At 49.0% G+C, this 13965-nt stretch overlaps 1 long non-coding RNA gene across 1 annotated transcript in view; it reads left to right on the top strand.

The window, feature by feature from the left end:
• The first annotated feature begins 830 nt into the window (after nt 1-830).
• The window catches only part of LOC310888654, a 61120-nt gene continuing 47985 nt past the window's right edge, over nt 831-13965 (top strand). The window contains exons 1-3 of the long non-coding RNA XR_014575996.1: nt 831-1564; nt 13249-13344; nt 13489-13551. This is a non-coding gene — a long non-coding RNA (uncharacterized lncRNA). The remainder of the gene's footprint in view (nt 1565-13248; nt 13345-13488; nt 13552-13965) is intronic.

The following is a 13965-nucleotide window of genomic DNA, read 5'->3' as shown; positions in this document are numbered from 1 at the left end:
CCTAATTCTCAAGGGCTGCCAACCGCAGCAGAGTTTTTTTGTGTCAGGAGATTCTCTGACTCTGTTTAATGTTGCGGGTGGGCCCCCGTCGTTCTTTCCCGCCCCCTTGTGCATGGATCTGAAGAGCATACCGCATAAGAAAAATAAATAACAAGGGACATTTGGAAGCAAGATGCAAAGCTCCAGAGTGCAGTACAGGCCCCCAAAGGCTTAAGTCCCAAGCTTCCACCCTCCTTGATGTCAGACAGTTGCAGTCTTTGGGCCTGGGTAGAATTCAGGGGCAGAACTATTGGCCTGACAGTTAGCTAAAAAATGAATAGTAGAAAGTTATTTTTCTGTGACATAAAGTATGTTAAAATTCTGGAGTGAGTCCCTGCACAAGACAGCTCATTAAACTATTATATACCACTGATAGAGGCAGGATAGGTGCCTGGTAAAACCCTGTAGCACGTTGCATAAAATCGTTGTCAGAGTCCAGTGTATTTTAACTGTCATCCCCCAAAATAGTTATTCGAAATCCGAATTTCAAATTCATGACCCCAATCTCCTGTTCTTTGCCAGCCCTTGAGCTCCTCCTGGCACTGGGTTTGCTAGATGCCTGTTTCCCGACATGGACCTGAGCAGCTGAGGGCTGCTGCTGACCGCGATCAAAAACAGGCTCCAGGTGGGGAGCTCGGGGACACAATTCAACACCTGGCTCTCAGACCAGTCCCCTGCAGCATCGCCAGCTGAAACAGATCCTGAAACGCTTGCGGTAAAGGGATCCAGGTGATGGAAGGAGGTATTTAAGGCCCAGGAGCCCCAGCTCTCAAAATGGAGGCTATGGTTGTTGTAATGCTGGAAGGGTGTGGGGGTTTAAGAGGGAGTGGAAGCCTTCACTGTTTTGTGGAGCTGCTTGGTTTGCCCTGGCCTGGTGCTTGAGCTCTGCCGTGCTTCTTTGTGTGGCACGACTGCTGTGCAGGCACGCAGTCTGAACCCTGGATGGGGTAAGGCAAGGTTACGTTGGTGTGTGTCACATTCACGAAGGTCGGTTAAGAAATGAGTGTTCTCAGCGCTTGCCGAGTAAAGGCATTGTGCAGTCTGGTGTTTGTTCTGAGGGGAGCTTGATTTCTTATGTAAATGTATTGTTTTTGAGACCGGTGTAAGGGTCAGCTGGGCGTATTTTGAAATGACCATCAGCTTTTTAAAGCATGTATTTGTTTCAAGTGAAATCCTTTGGTTCATCAACCACCACAAATATTCCTGAAGCTTATCAAGGTACTTGCTGGGCTGCTAGAGAGCTTGCAGCTGGCCTTCTCTATGTCCCTTTACATCCATGAGTTTCTGCCCTGAAAAGCAAAGGGAGGGATCTTCAGGAGAAACAAAGCTCCAGTGATGTAGACTGTGTTTCTAATAATGCTTTGTGTGATTTATAGAGCTGCTTGTCGCACGTGCAGTGAACAGCTCTCGGTGCGTTTACGTGGTGCTGACAGTTTGATGCTCACACAGCACATGAGCTGAGGCGTTGCTGGCTTCTGCAGGCTTCGTGGCAGCATTCTCCAAGCTCTCCTCGAGCTGAGAAGGGGTAAGGAAACTCCTCTCTTCCCACTTCTTCTCTCCAAACCTGGATGATAGGAGCAGTCACGCACACATGGAAGCAGTTGCTAAATGTGGTGGGACTCATCCAGTCTCAGCCTGAAGGCTATATGGTAGGAGCGCAGTGTCTTGACAGAACAAGGGAACCTACGGACAGTTTTGAAGCCTATTTGATGAACAACTAACTGGTCAACCTTTTTCTTCCTTCTCTGGGGAGGCATTGGGGGTGGTGGTTGCACTGCTGATGGTGTGCCTTAGGGCACAAGCAAACCTTTCCAGCCCTCTGGATCCCTATGGGCCAGGCTTAAAGCTGCTCATCCTCCTATGGTTCAGCCAGAAGTGTCCAAGCACCACATCTTGTATCCCTCCTGAGGAACTGGGGGGGAAAAAGGCTTACTTTTCTCTTATGAAACACAAAACTACAGCACTGTGAGTACTCACAGCTGGAGGTAGCTTCCTCTCACTGGTGTGTGACCACTTAAGACAATCAGAGCAAGTAGGGCTCAAAGTCTGTGGTTTAACTCTGTATGCCATGGTCTTTCTCCTGGGTTTAACCTCTTCATTCTACTTTGAGGGGTGTGCTTAATACCCGTGAGCATGAAGCCTTTGAGAGGGTGGAGATGCTTGGTTAGGGAGGTGTTGCTCTTTTGTTAGGCGCTTGAGGCTTCAACGGCGTGACCCGAACGAACTGTTCCTTGGAGAAGTGGAGTCTCCCCTTGTTTGTTTTGGACCACGTTCGGGTTTGGGCTTTGGGCTTACTCAGCAGCAGCTAGCTATCTAGTTATACCTGTCCTGCTCCTCCATCTCTGCTCAGTCACCACCTACTGCTCCATTACCTTCTAGGTCTTCTGTGGGGTATTTAGTAGGGACTGCGTGCTCTGGGGCACTTCAGCCAAGCAGTGTCAAGGGGAGGTCAGGATATGCCACGGTGTTTGTGCAGCCAAGGTTTTCGGGGTCATCTAGTGGGAGCGAGACCCCGGTTTCATCCCCCAAGATGCCTCAAACGGATGCAGGATCTGCTCTTAATGGGCTGCTGTGGCTTTGCAGTGTTCACAGCACTTGTGGTCTGGAGTTAGTGCTTCCTCCACGCACACTTGCTTCAATGGGACTGGGGTTAGGGTCCCTACAGAGCTTTTTGGGTGAGTGGATGCCTTCAGGGCTGATAAAGGTTTCTTGTCATCCAAGAGAAGTGTTGGTGCTCAACTTAGTTTGCACGTGAGTTACACAAGCAACTCTGCAAACTTTATGAACTCGGGGGCATCATGAAGTTAAAGTGAAGGTGACAATTGTGTGTGTTTTTCTGGGGGGGACAGCTCTGATGGAGGTGGGAGACTGAAGCAATGTTGAAGTGATGGTTGTGAGAGGTCTGGTGCAAAATAAGATGACAAAGGGCTATTACTTTTTGAAAAATAACATTTGCAAATAGATTTTTAAGTCGTGTAGAGGAGGATTTTAGTGCTCAAATTGGAAACGGGTAATACTTTTAACTGCCATTATGATAGCACTTACTTGAGCTTTCATATTAAACTGTACTGTGTTAGTCATTGCTTGTAGTTAATTACAAAGTCTTGGCGGTGGAGAGAAGGAAAAGTGGATGTGGCAAAGGAAAAGGATGCAAAGCTTATAGGATTTTTATAGGTCTTCCCAATACCACAAAGTTTCCCTATCAAATTGGACTTAATGCTTTAGGCAACAAAGACAAACGCTTTACAGCCAGCTTCTCCCAGCTGGCTGCATTGTGCTTGGACAGTGACACATCCGCTGAGATGAGGTTTTTTTTTTTTTGGTGGTTTACACCTCCCAAAAGACTCGACTGTGGTACTGGCGCCTGACTCAGACCCTCTCCATCCAGGGAAGGCATTTCTGAGTCAGGGATTCAACTCGGCCTCCTTGCAACACTCAGCCAGTTCAGCAAGCTGTCGCTTTTGGTACGACTTCAACTCCCGTTTAACTGATTGTCTTCCCTCTGAAACACCGGCTTGCATAAAGGATTTCCCTTTATGCTGCCGGGTAGATTGCACCAAGCTCGGGCTGAGTTGGGAAACCGCCGCTCTCGTAATACGGCTTCCACTTGGCTCCGATTCCAACAGCAGGCGAGCCGTGCAGCGGCAGGAAACACGGCCCTCGTAAAATGGGCGAAGAAAAGCGAAACCCAGCGCAGGCGACCGGGAAACAAAAAGAACTGGAGGCTGAATAACTCTGCCAGAAGGTGCAGGAGGAGGGGAAGCGGTGCCGTGCAGCTGAGGTCAGCCTCGCTGGATCTACGCTCACGCAGCCCTGGAGGAGCCTCGCCGTGCCCTGTTGTTGGGACGTGTGTGCGCCTCTCCTCCTCCCTCTGGCATCATCTGCAGCCTCCGCCTGAGATTGGCTGCTGCCGAGTCAGCCCATATCTTGCTAGAGGGAAGAGGGAAACTTGAGACCCACTGTGCCCAAATATCAAACGCTGCTTAGTCAGATGAATAGCAGCACTCACCAGCGGCCAGCCCTGGCTCTTTCCACCCTTCAGCAGGGGCAGAGTTGTGCGTCTGAGCTTTGTTTCTCAATGAAACGCTGGAAGGGGAAGAAAAAAAAAGCTTGTGTGGAGCTGGCGAGGCATGTGGAAAATCAACATCTGAGATGATAATGCAAAAAAAAAAAAAAGCAGATGAGCTCCTTCCCCTCGGTGCTCCTGCTCTGCTCCTTGTGTGCTTTCCCCGACGTCTGGATGTGAAAAATGTGATGCTGACAAAGGGCGAAGCACTTGAAGCGTTACACTGGGTTCTGCAAGGCTCCAGCAATAAAAGCTGGGGCTCCTTCCCAGGATTTCTCCCTCCCAGGCGTTAACCCCGCAGCGCCCCATAGATCTGTCTCCTGGTCTGGAAGGTTTTCAGGCACCTGTGGACTTCCACTGCTGTTTGCGTGCTGGTGCTGAGCAGCACCGGGGTGATGCTTCAGACCCCCAAACAGAAGTCATGGAGGGTGGGGGGGGGTCCTGCAGGGTGCTTGGGTTGGGAGGAGAAGCTGTTTTATTTGGACTCTTCTGTATTTTTTTTGTGCGTGCACAGCTGTTGCAGTGCAGAGGCCCCCGAAAGAAAAATGCTCTCAGGCTGGAGGATCCCAAGAGGTCACAAATCTTTTTTCCATGATGTTTTTTTCCCCCCGCTTGGGCCTTTTTCTGGTTTTACCTACGGCTCCTGCATTTGGACTTCAGAGATGCTTCTTCAAATGCTGCTCCCAGACCTTTTGTTGGCAGAGCAGCTCACCTCTGGTGGGTCGGTGCCGTCAGACAGCAAAAACTACCCCACACCCTCTCAGCAGAGCGATTGGCGGGGCAAGCACCTTGCTGCTTCCCTGACCCTCTGGGCAGCAGCAGAGGATTAAAACCTTCCCAGAATTACAGCTGTGACTTCTCCGGGGGCTCTGGTGTGCTTTGGATCGCAGCCATGAGAGCATTTTGGGAGGCTGCGCTGAGGGTGGGATGCCCTGGGTTCATTTCAGCCCCTACTTAAGTTTGGCACCTGAATGCTTTGGTCAGTGACCAAATTCAACTCATTCTTCAACCAAATTGGTGGCTAATCAACACGTTCTGCTGAAAGATGCCACGAAGCTCTGCCAGAAGGCAGATAATTTGTGCGTTGTCACCGGGAAGCTGAAATTTTGGGGCTGATCCAGCAATTCCAGCAAGTTCATCAGCTGAAGCCAGCGGCGTCTCTCTGCGTCTCCGAGAGCAGCTATGATTTCTCTCTGCCCAGCAGTGTTTTTGCCTCCGGCGACTGTTTATTCAAAAAAAGGCGGCGATTGGTGAAATCCAAGAGCTTTTACACAGAAAAAGTGTTGCAACTGGAAATGTAAATAACACCCTCTTTTTCTGGAAATTCAAGTACAAAATGCTTGCGCTGAACTGCCAAATGATGCACGAAGTTGCCTTGTATCAAGAAATTAAGAGGAAAGAAAAAAATCTCTCTGCCCCTAGACTTTCAGAAAAGGATGATTGGAGGAAAAAGTAATGGAGACAGGACAGAAAGAGGTAGTTAAAAATATCTAGCTCTACAGTCTCTAAGCATTCTGCGTGTCAAGTATGTATGTGAAATTGAATTAAACTTGAAATAATTAACTGAAATAATTAGAAATAATTCATCTCTTCATGGAAATGAAAGGTCTTTCCTTAGGACAAACACAGTGACCTCGTCAGCAGGTTCTGAGACGCGGACCAAACTTCTGAAATTGATTGCCCTCTCCAACCAGAAAAAGGTTGAGCTCCGAAGTAAGTAACAAGATTGCTTTTAAAAACACAAATAGTATTTCAAAGAACACTAATTGCACATGTAATAATTTTAATAAATACTACGTACTTCAAATGAGACCTGGTAATGTCTCGAGTGTGACTTGTGACTTGTGTACTGTTTTCGAATAGAAATCATTTCAGAAACTATAGATAATAACAATCTGATCCTCAAGAAATCCCGAAGTCATATGAAGAATTGAACTCTCAAGAGACAGAATTATTTTGGTTTAAAATCATGCAAATGTATCTCGGGGCTGCCACTTTGATGGCATGTGGTGGTCTTGTCCTTTGAATGAGCATTTCTCAGTCAGTGAGGTACCTTCTGCGGAGATGGGAAGCACAGGGGAGCGTTCAGCATGAATAAATGAGAAAATATGGAAGGGAAATAAGTCAATCCTTCTTGATAGATGACCCAACAGGAAATCTGCAAGCTTCTCGTCATTGCTGCCTGGGGTTTGGCTTCCTCTTCTGACATCTCCCCAGTGAGAAGGCATGGAGCTGGGTATTAAGTCCCCTTGCTAGGAGCATCACAACTGCAAAGGAAAGATCTCCAAGTGATCCAGGATGCCTTGTGCTTAGATACGTGTCACCAGAGTGGTGTTTTCCTGTGGAGGGAAGGGTTAGAGCATCACAACGTGACATAAAGGCCCATGGTGGCGTTGTGCTCGCAACCCTGCTTGGTTCTCACAGGTACGTGCGCGTGCCATAATGACTAACGAACTGCTGGGTGAGATAAAAGCGGAGTCTAAACAAGATTTCTCAACCAAAGCAAATTCAAATAGGGTTTTTCTGAGTGCCAATCCCTGAAGCTCCGTCTAGAAACTGAGAGCCTATTCCGGGTTCTTTCCCGTTCACTCATTAACAAGAATAATCCCGCGTATCAGTCGTCTTTGCTGTCTCTGAGGCATGAACCGCAAAGGGAAGCAAGGCAGTGAATAATACAGGAATGAAAATTATCCCCAATTTCTACACATCTGTACAGTTACACCTTGCAGTCATGTGTCCGAAGTAAGAGGTCGCTGCCTGTACGGATCCATTTTCTAGTCGGATCCAAATTTTAATACATAGGCTTGCTGCAACGCTGGGCAGAGCTGAATCTTGTCGTTGGTGGCACAAATAGTTTTGGGATGGCTGCAGTAATGGTGTGGTTCTGTTTGTCTTCCTTTTGCACCAGAACCTAAACTCCTTAATTCTTGCTGTCTCTAACCTCATGGCACAAAGCGTGCGTCAAGTTCTTGGAAACGGGCACTCTTCATGCAGGAATGCAGGAAATATGTATGCAAATGTGTGTAATGAAGGAAATAGTATGTGAAAATACTGGAGTTGGCAGAACCTCTTGGCTCACTGAGACCAGCCCCAGTTTGTGATAGGCTCTAAGATCCTGTATCTGCGTTTATGGATGTATCCCGCTGCTTCCTAGCAGTTGTTAGGGGCTAACCTTTTTTTCCTGGATCTCCTAACCGCTCTTAAGATGTGTTTGGTCTTGCCAACATCTTTTTTAGGGCTTGAGCGTACTGAAGGATGGCACGGTACGTGAGGTAAGCCTCGGCATGAGCTACGACTTGCACTTCTCATCCCTTACACCAGTTGAACCTGCTCATGTCATGCATCCATCCTCCCTGGGATCAGTCAGAGGTGGCATATTCCTGCATGAGGCGACACAGATCTCCAGCGCATCGTTGTTGGGATGGAGGAGCTCCACTTTCCATCGGAAACCCTTCTCTTCAGTGGCTGTAAATGCTCTGTGCTTTCCCTGGAGAACTTTACTTTGTAGAGTTGTTTTGTGTTTTTTTTTTTAAAAAGTAGGATGTATTCTGAAGTCCACCAAAACTGTTATTCCTCCTGCTGTTTATAAGTCTTGATACGATGAGGAACCCCAAGAAAGAGGTGTCAATGCTGACTACAGTCTCAAACTAAGGAGACCAAAGCAGAGACCTGCTCAGTTACTCGTGCAAGCCTCACTCCCTAAGAAACCCAGCCAAAATTCGATTGCTATTGCAGGTAAAAGCCCCATCTGGGAGTAAGACCCCAGCTGTATGAAGGTGTCAGGTGGATACATGATAAGGGCAGCTCTTTTTCTGGGCACGATAGAAGCATTACCTGTGTGCACTATGCTCAGATTTTCTCACCCAACGATCCCAGCGCTTTGCTGAGCACACTTCTGCTCACAAACTTTGCAACTACCTCTTTGATGAGGGAGGAATGTGCACTGTTATATGATCAGGGAGACCGAGGCGTGGTGGAAAGGAGAGGGGCCCTAAACTGCTCGTCTACGTTTGTGTGGAAAGCATATTGTAGAGCTGCAGGCAACCCTCAGATCTTTTTGGCCCTCTCATGTCCTTGGCTTGGGATATAATGGGCGCTGGCCTCTTTGAAAATGTGACCCTTATTCAGGTTTGTATGAGAGCAGATGCTCTCTGCAAATTTCTGGCGTTGTGTTTCTTCTTGTCAAGAAAGCAGACCGTAATGTGGCCTGTGACTGTACAGAAGTGGGAAGGATCTTCTTGACCAAGAACAAGATCAAAAAGAAAGAGGAGTGCTTTGTACGAGGCTCTGGATGCCCTTTAGCTTCTAATCTTCCTCCCCCTCTCTCTCGGTTTTTTAATTTCCTTTTCTTTCTTCTTTATTGCCTCAAGTCAAACCTTGATTTTTGGGTTTGTCAATGGGGTTGACCTAAGCATGGGACAAGACGTGGAGCTGTGAACAGGATCCGAATGTCCATCTCTCGGTACACGAAGCCCCAGGATGACCCCGATAACAGCAGTCAGTGTCTGAAAAGCGTTTTACAAGAGTACTTTACCATTGACAGGAAAGCAACAGGTGAACGAGACTTCTCTGCCCTTTTTTCTCCACCTCATGCACCAGGTGGTATCTAAACAGCTTGGTGCTTACAGGAGATAGTCCCACAATTAGTGCTGTGATCTGCAAGTTGCTGCCGCCTTCTTGTGAAGGTTTCCAGTTAATTTGCATCCGGGACATCTAGTGTCACCTCTGAAAAGGTAAGGGACAAAGGAACGTCAGGAAAAACAGAGCGAGGAGCAATGAGATTTCTTGGGGAGGTCTGGAGGTACTGCCAGCTTGCGCTGTGGGATGTTGGGCCTTGTTTGGGATCCCTAAGCCAGCTCTGACAACTTGGCGGCGAGAAGAGACAGCATGAGAACCCTGAGCCTGCTGGAAGGGATGAAAAGAGTTCTTGCCCTGCAAAATGTCGTGTTTGATTTTCACTTTACACAATCAAATTGCTCTGGGAAGGCTGTGATGGAGGAATGCAGCCTGCGTTACACGGAAACGTGCGCTTGGCTACGCTCTGGCTTCTGCCACTCACGAAAGGTCCGTACCTGCTGATGGGTGTACGAGTTTGAGCAGGAACCTGCCCCATTTACATACGTTAAAATAAGTATTTTAACAAAGAATGCTGTGTTCTGGCTAATTCTTCATTCAGTGCCCTGGTCAGCTCTGAAATACCATCAAGGAGAAGTTTGGCCTCGTCAGGGAGAGGTCACGACTACAAAGGAGCAGAGGCAAGGGAGAAAGGAGCAAGCGCGCCGGGATTTTTCTGAGTGCCGTAGATCAGTGGCTTGGTCCCTCCGTGCTTCCCACGCTCTTTTTGTTGCATTCCTGAAAGAAACATGATGTAGGAGGCTGGTGCGAATCGAACAACGTGTCCCGAAACGGCGGTGGCGTGAGCGGGGCTCCCTGCGGTGACGCTCCACCTCCTGCGAGCCAGCAGAGAGAGGAAGCAAGCCGCAAGTAATACGAGAAACTACTATATTTACACGGATTATATTTACACTGCAACGATCCCTGCTTCTCACACGTGGCATTACTTTTGCTGGAAGGCTTCCGGGCTCCTGTAGCAGGCAGGGAAACTGAGGCACGGAGCTTAGGTCCTTGGCTTGAGGTGAGGAAATGGCTCGGTGCTAGAGATGGAGACGGATTTTGCAGCTCTCGTGCCGGTCAGCCTAAGGAGTCCTGCTCCAGAGAGCGACCCACCACAAAGCTGTGGTGCCTTTGATGGGATCTGGGTGAACTTCACACCCTGATTCTGCGAGTTTTAGCCCCCACAAGCTGCTGCCTAACGCTGGGGCCTGAAGACGCTTTGCTGCCTGTCCCACCTCGCTCCAGCCACGGTCCCCCATCGGTGCACAGGGGTTCCTGGAAGCCCCTTCGGAGGTGGTTCAGACCTAGGCCTTCAGGCCCAGGCCGTGACAAAGCTCTGTCTCCACACCAGGTCTGCAGGAAGCTTTTTGTGCCTGGCAGCAAGCCCAGGCCAAGATTTGAGCCCGATGTAACTCCTGCCCCTTCCTGGGCTGAGCCTGCGCTCGAGCTGGTTTTTTTTTTCCTCTCTGCTTTTATGGGCTTTCTCCGTTTTTATTGCGAGCGTAATGACTGGAAAGCAACGGTCACCAACGGCTCTTGGAGCACGTGGTGGCTCTCCAAAGAGGCCAGGAGTCAGCCACACCTGCGGAACAAGTAAATATTCGGGCTGGTACACGTGGTGGGAGGGATGAAAGGGTCCATCCAACATCCACCCGAGGCGGAGAGGAGTCCCCTCAGTGCTGCTGTGTGGCGGTGGGCTCGTAAAAAAGCACGCCTAGATCAGAAGCAGAACCTCCCAGCAGGATTTCCTCGCTCTTGTACCTTTAATTACGGTTCTGCTCCGGCTCTGGGGTGGGTCTGGCTCTTCTATCTTGAATCCCATCAGAGTTCATAAAGTTTTTCTAGGAACGAGGGCGATTGGTCTGAGTCAATGGGGAGACCTGAGGCCCAGACAGCGTGGGTCCGAGCCTCTGCTGGCAGGAAGATGTGTGTCTGCTGCTGCCCTGACAGTGAAACCATCTGTGTGTCTTGCTGCTAGCTTGACCGCTGCTTTTTAAATTCCATCCTGGTGCATGGAAAAACTTGTCATCTCGTAAAACAGCTGGCTGGGGAAAGGAGCTGGCAGGCCGCAGTGGGGAGCGGTGTCCAGCGCGCATCATGTTTTGGCTTGCCCAACGCAGCGCCGCTGGCTGCCTTGGAAGGTTTCCTGAAACACTCGCTTTTTATGAAAAAAAAAAAACCCCACTGCCTGTGTTGAAGCACATCGCTCCCTCACAACATCTCTGAAGTTAACCGGGCTGTGGGGCCGGAGCGGGCTGTACCTTGCGGTAACGCAGCGTGCTCGGTCGGGATGAAAGCCAGACTGTGCTTTCCTGCTTCTCTCTGTCTTACGAACAGCCATAAATAGCCGTGACCTGGCAACAAAACTCATGGAGAAGGCTTCTAGGAAAGCCTGCAGTGCGCGCTGCCTTCAGGAGCCCGATAGCCTTATGGTATCTGTGAATGCTGGAAAGCCCGACCTCAGTTGAGACACCTGCACTCGAGTTTTTCTCAAAAGCATGGCACGGGCGTGTAATACCTTGTAGCTGATTCAGCTTGCTGAACTACTTATCTCAGGGGTGAATTACAGCAAATCGAAGCTGTGGAATGGCTCAGGAAGATAATAGCGCTGGTAATCAGTGATAAGGTATTTACATTTAAGATTAAAAAAAAAAAGTGTTTCAGTTCTGTGCCTATCCTTTTGCATTAGGCTTCTAGGTTCAGGAGCTGCCTTGCTGCATCTCCTTCCCGGCATGGGATGATGGCAACTGGGGAACGCTGGCCAGCGTTCAAGGCTCCAAGAGAGGATAGAGACTGACCCTAAAGTCACGGTGACCAAACGAGTATGTTTCTATTTTAGTCTGGTTATTTTTGGTCTTGTAACAGACGAGGCCTGCTAATATGGGGTAAACAAGGATTTTCTCCAGTGCGTGAGTAATTGGAAAAACAGCCATGTGCGTGCTTTGTAACTCCACTGACCTCTCAATTACATTACTCTCAAGTAATTTAGTGGGGTTTTTTTTAATAACATTTGTGGAATGAAGCGGGTGTTGGCAAAAGATGTCGGTATAGGACTGTGGCTTGCAAGGAGTGACGTGGTCACAGCTCGCTGGGAAGCCGAACACGTTGTGCAAAGGCAGGATGGAAAAACCAGGGATGTGAGTGACCTTTCCCATGTGATGTGAAGCCTGTCATGTGTTGTGAATGTCCCGTCCTACTCAAAGCAAACAGCTAGAGAGGAGACATCCTTTTCTTCTCCATCCATCCTTCCTTGGGACTTTCTGTTCCTCTTTGACCCCTGGTACCACCTTCCTTCTGGTTGCAGAGGAGGGAGGAAATCTGCTCAGTGGAGATGCCTGGGAAAAAACGTATTAACTTGAGTAATCGGCATGATACACCGGGATACTGAAGGCTTTCGAGAAGCATGTAAAACAAGTTATGTTTTTAAGGTTTTAGTTGCGTTTCAGAGCGTGTCTGGAATAAACTGGGGAGAGGGGGAGAGAAAAGGTGTCTCCCCAAAAGGAGCACTACCTAATGTCATCTGCTGTAATTTAAACTGTTTTAACAAAATTCTTTAGTTTATTAACCAAATTGTTTAACTCATTTTCTGAAAAGGCAAAAATATCCTCCTTTTGTGCAGCCTCACCCCCTGAATCTTGCACAGACTGAATACCGCAGCGGATGGAGAAAGCTTGCAAGGGAACCGTGCAGAGGCCGGAGGAAGTTTTCAGGCTAGTTACTATTTAACGTGAATTGTTGCAAAGACACAGTGCTCTCCTTCCCTAAAACGTAAGCTTCAGGCTTCACTCCTTTTTTTTTTTTTAACATCTGAACTAACAAGGTACACACAGGCCCTGGGACAGTGTGTCCATCTCATCTATTGCCATCTGAAGCTCAGGTAAAGGGTCAAACTTCTGGTATAAGTTTCCTTTTCAGCAGCTGAGCCCAGCACCTCTGTGAAATTGGACGTTTTCTGCTTCCGCGTAACTGGGAATCCTCTCCCTTCTGCTTTGCTGGGTTTGAGAGAGAGGCGATGTGTAAGCGAAGCGCGCAGATTAGAGTTTTGTCCCTTTTGTGAGTCTCTGATCCACTCCATGGCTTGCAGGTGCAGGATGACATTGGCCTGACCTGAGCTCCTCTGTCTAGCTGTAGCTCTGGGAGAGGCAGAAGAGCAGCAGCCGAAGCAATCTGTGCGCATCACAGCAATTCAATGTGTTTTAATGTTTTACGAGCTATGGCTTGCCTTAAATTGCCAGCGCTGAGCTATACGGCATCCATATGGATCGGCTTTCTTTTTTATGAATCGCTTCCCAAGGCCGTGTTTGACTCTAGAAACGTTTCTGAAATCCATCCATCTCTATCTGGGCTGCGTTTATCTCCAGCGCTCCCCTCCAGGTCAGGGAACAGCTCCGGAGCAGGATCTGATACTAATTCAAAACAGACTGAGGCTTTGCATCAAAAATCCTCTTTTTTTTGTAAGCGCACCGTGGCAAATCCGGACATTTAATATGTTTGAGGATAATCTTTTTTTTTTCCCCCCGCTCTTGCAGATAGCCTCGCTCTGTGAAATACGCTGGCCCGTAAACGGAGGAAGCAGGTCCGTAGCGAGGGGAATTTCTGCAAGAGCTTCGCAGGCTGCGCTCCGGGTTTGTTGCCGGGCTGCTTGGGGATTGAATGAGTGATTTGGAGGGCAGGCTAGGAGATGGGGTGATACGGGCCTCTGGGGTTACTGCGAGTCAGTGACATTCGATTACAGCAGAGGTAACACCTCAGGCCCTCTCTTCCAATAGGAACGGGACTTTGACGGGGCGAAATCAGGAGAGTTTGGTGGCCAATGAACGCCGGCTCCCGGAGTGAGTCACATTCATAGTTTCAAGTTTTGCGGTCTGGCAGATCCCGGGAGATGATTAAACCCACATAAAAGAGCATTATTAATAACAGCGCCTTCGGTCCTCTGGCGGCTTCAGCTCGTGTGCGAACGGGAGATGGGGCAGGGGCTACCGGTGTGTGCGTGGGGAGGGGGGAGAAAATAAGAGGGGGGGGGAAAAAAAGGTTACTTAACCATGCTGGGAACACGAGGCACTGCTTTCCTGGGGGAAATACAAGGCTGGGAATGCCCTGCGGGCTGTGAATACCTGCTGGGCTGTTATCACGAGATCCCTAGCCCCTGCAAAGCCAAAAGCTGTGGCAGGAGTGGGATTTTCTCCCCAGGGACGGGACCCCCCGAGCCCTTTGCTGTTGGGCGCTGGGGGAATTAAGGGGGGGCA

This window comes from Anser anser, assembly GCF_964211835.1.
Source record: "Anser anser genome assembly, chromosome: W".
NCBI classification, from domain to species: Eukaryota; Metazoa; Chordata; class Aves; order Anseriformes; family Anatidae; genus Anser; species Anser anser.
The sequence above is the reverse complement of the archived record's forward strand: the minus strand, read 5'-3'. Positions and strand labels throughout refer to the sequence as shown.